We start from the raw sequence: 4551 nt of genomic DNA on the forward strand, positions 1-4551 counted from the left end.
AGTAATAACTCCATGCTTTTAGTTCATATGCCATGTAATATATGGGGTTTTTTAAGGCTATGTAAAAAGCATGACAAAATCCCAAACCAAAACCACATCAAGGTAAGGAATTTTCTTCATTGTTAAATCTTTTCACTTAATTCTCTACTACTTTAGCCCCAAACTACCCTACTAAAACTGCATTGTCAAAGGTTTAAGATTTGCTTGCTAAATCTCTCTCTGAAGCATCAACACTATTGACCTCTGGACACAACACTCTATTGGTTACTATAATGCTATAGTAGTCTGGTTTTCATCTCTCATTTTCCAGACTCTTACTTTCCTTCTCCAATAGCCTCGGTTTAACTCTTGAACCTCTGGTTTTCCTTTCTATTGTCTGTGACTTTCATTCCCTCAAGGCTTCAAATAACTATCTCCCTTAGAACTTTATTTTTAAAATTTAAAGGACAGATGATGCAAACAAAACACAAGACACAACAATGTTAAATGTAGGAAAAAAAGATACTAGGAATCCAGACACTTGCATTGAAGTCCAAAGTCTCATACTATCTGTATAACTTTTAATTCCCATTTCTTAGGGCCTTAGTTTCTGTATCTGCAATAAAGGGAATTAAATAGTTAGATGTCCTCTCTAAAGTAACTTTTGTTTTTTGTTTGTTTTTCACTTTAACATTCTAATTTATATCTTAAAAGTGTTTACAACTTAACATGTCTCTTTGTGGCCTTTTTTCATTTCTAGAATTCTCACAAAAAAAATGCAAAGAAAAAAAAAAGATTCTCTATACCTAACTAACACAGTATCTTAGATAAATGTTTTTAGAAGGATAGCTACTTGAGGTTCTGAGAAAACAGGTCAACTTGTTTATTTGCTGGCATAACAGCCAGGTAAACAAGTTTCATTTACAGAGAATGTATTTTGAGTCATTTCTGGATGATGGGCTTGTTTACTCCAGAATTTAGTGTTTAACTACTTTCTAAAGCAAGCTATCAATACACAGTTTACTTTATTAACATTATTAAATTTTTCTTTAGTTATTCAAAATAATTCCCACTTTTCCCTTTGTATTTAGGCTCTATAATTATAACCCTACTTTAGCTTTTTAAGTCTTCTCAGTTTTTTTAATGTTTATTTTTATTTAAATATTTATTTTTTATGTTTATTTTAAATTGAGAGACACAGGGAAAGCGAGCATGAATGGGGGAGGAGCAGAGAGAGAGAGGGAGAGAGAGAACCCCAAGCAGGTGCTGCAGTAGAAGCACACAGCCATACCCAAGGGGGCTCTGTCTCAGGAACCATGAGATCATGACCAGAGCTGGTATCAAGAAGCTTAACTGACTGAAGCTTAACTGACTGAGCCACCCAGGCGTCCCTCTGCTCAGTTTTCTGTAATTCATGTAGTTTAGTTTAACACATCAAATTCTATTTTAGCATCATCATTTAACTTGAGTCATCTTAACCATTTGTCCTGGTAAAATTATAGCCTAACATGAAAATCTAATGCTATATAGATCATCTGATTATTTTTTTAAGATTGGCTATATATATTAACAAATACACTTAACTAGAATAACCCACAAAAATCAAGTTTGACTTATATGATCATTTCCAGTTCCAAGACAACACAAGTTAACTTCAAGAAAAGATAAAAGAATTAAATACGACAGCATAAATAAGACTTGGGGGTTCATGGGTTTTTAAAAATAGTCATTTGGAAACATATTATCTTGCTTCATCCCTCACTGAATTCCCCAAATATTCAATGTTCCTGCCACAATTTATGGTTACTATAACATGCCAAATATATTTATGTCTTTATGCCTTATTAATGCAGGTGCCTTCTCTGCTTGGAATATCCTCTAGTATTTTTTTGTTGTTGTTGTTCATTTAGATTTATTTATCTTATGCTTTTGGGCCCAGCTGAAATGTTATACTGCCTCTTGGGTAGAATAAATCATTATCACCTTTTGCCTTCCCATAGCATTTTGCCTATAATTTCTTTATAGTTTGCCACTTACTTTTCCTTCTATTACAATTATTTATTTTCATATCTAACTGCACTAGTCTGTGTGCTACTCGATGGCAGAGATACATATACTAGGTAGGCATTTCCTCTGACACTTTCCCAAAATCTACCCTAGTATTCACAATATCTACTGTGTTTGTTTATTAAGAGACAATGATCTTTTATCTTCCTATTTTGACTCAAATATTTATATATGTATATGTTACTTTTAATAATTCTGTGCTTTTCTTAAATATTTTATTCATATAAACACCCAAATTGTACATTAATGCTTATTAGATTAAGTAGCAATTAAAGAATATATAAAACTAGGAATGTAAAGATCCTTTTGCCATAATGGCATATAAAAGTTAAAGCTTGATTTCTAATTTGCTGAGTTGACTCACTTTAAACATATAAACTATGCACTACCTGTCAAGATAAATCACATAATATTGTCATTTTAGGAAAACTTTATAAACATAGTATGATAGGTATTATTCATAAATCTGCTAAATCATTCCCTTCTTTAAGAGATTATTTTAAACACAAAAAACCTAAACTATTTTTAGATGAATGACTCTTTTGAATCTTAGACACTATAACCACTTAAAAGTAGGGTGTCAGTATGTTTTCTATATGTTTAATAAATGCAAGACTACCTCATATATGAACACAATAGTACTTAAGAAAAAAGTCTCTAAAATGTACTGATTAATAAAAGATCCATATATGTATTTTTAGAAATTGATGCTTTAATATCTTTCCAAGGAGATTATTTTTCTCAGAAACAATTTTAAGTATAACATTATAAATTATAATTTTTGCTTTTAAATCTAACACTCTCCAAAATTCTGTTACTTGCAAGACACATAACAAAGGTGCCATCAAGTGCCTTATGGCATATTTATATTGTAGCATCATCTACGCTAGCCAAATGTGCCCAACAAAATGTCACAAATATTAGTGCTGATTTTTTTCTCTGCATGCTGAGATTTCCGAATTCATGTTTGAATGGATACAGCCATACCAGTCTGTCACCATACATTCCACACCATTCCCACCCCTATGTGTCAAATCTCATGTTCTAATCTGTTCTTCATCTCTCTCCATCATTATTTGTATTTAAAAAATCTACCCTGCTACCCTAAAACTATGGCCATATTTCTACCATCCTCTTCTAAGTATGCACAGGCAAATTGAACATTTAAAGATGAACTAGAAAACAAAGAAAAAAGGTGGAGAAAAATTAATCATATCCATAAATCTAAAGGTGTGCTTTTGTACTGCAAAGTAACATTTCAAAGACTAATTCAACTGAAAAGTTTAAGAAAAATCTTCAACAGTTCAAATGGAGTCATTTTAACTAAATTAGATGAAAAAGAAAAATACTAAATGTGATTCATAAAAGGTTATGGTCAAGTTGTACCATCTGACTAAAGCCTGTTGATCTAGAATACACAAATTCACTCAGTTCAGCAATACAGGGGCATTTTAAATTCCCTTTACCAGTGCAACATAATTTGAAATCCTAATTTTTTTAAATTTATTTTTTCTGCTAGATTTCAATACTGCCATAAGATTTTTAAAAGCAGAACCTATTTTAGATCTTCAGGGTCAATGCCCTCTTAGTTCAAAAAAAAGAAATTACAAGTCAACTCAGCAGTAATTTTTCATTCTATTTTCACTTAGCTAAAAATGACAACCCAAAGCATTTCAACTATCAAACCTATTTGTGATGTGATGTATGTGTACATTTCAAAGTCAAAAATCTGGGACTAAAGTCATTACATAAGTATAATTGGAAAGTCAAGTCATATTTTTTATACTAGAAACGTTTTACTATTTTTCTTCAGGCAACAAAAGGTATCCCACTGGATTTGTTTTCCCATCTCCTCTCTAGTTTGTTCTTTTCTCCCAGTTTTAGAGTCTTCCCTATCCCGTACGCATCCCAGATTCTGTGGTTGGTCACTTAATTCTCTCACTCTCAGCCTGTCCTTTGCCTTGCATCCTACTTCAACTCTTCAACCTACATTCCCCAGACAACCTAAGCACTGATGGATAATAATCATATCAGTTGTAAAGATCTATTCAACAAAAACACAAATTGACAATTTCATCTTTGTCCTTTGACGTATTTATCTATCACCAACTTATTTTCAGTCATATCCCTATTTATTCACCTTCATGGCCTATCAGAAACGTTTGCCACTTTTGTCAATTTCATGCCCCCATGGCCTACTCAATTCTCAGCAGATGACCAGAACTTACACTTCAGAGCAAACTGAGACAGTCATATACAAATGACAAATTCCTGCCCATACTCATCACTAAGAAATTACTATCTGAGTCCATATCCTTGCTTCTTCCCTCACAGTCATTCTACCTAAAGCATCCTGTCTTGGATGTTCATAATACCATCTCCTCTGGAACTGGACATTGTCTCCTCATTCATCCTTTCTGGTATTTTTCAACTTCTCCTCCTCTATTCCATCTCATCATCCCTGAAGTCTCTCTTAATCTATTAAAACAAACAAACAAACAAACA

The sequence above is a fragment of the Panthera uncia genome (assembly GCF_023721935.1).
Source record: "Panthera uncia isolate 11264 chromosome B2 unlocalized genomic scaffold, Puncia_PCG_1.0 HiC_scaffold_24, whole genome shotgun sequence".
NCBI classification, from domain to species: Eukaryota; Metazoa; Chordata; class Mammalia; order Carnivora; family Felidae; genus Panthera; species Panthera uncia.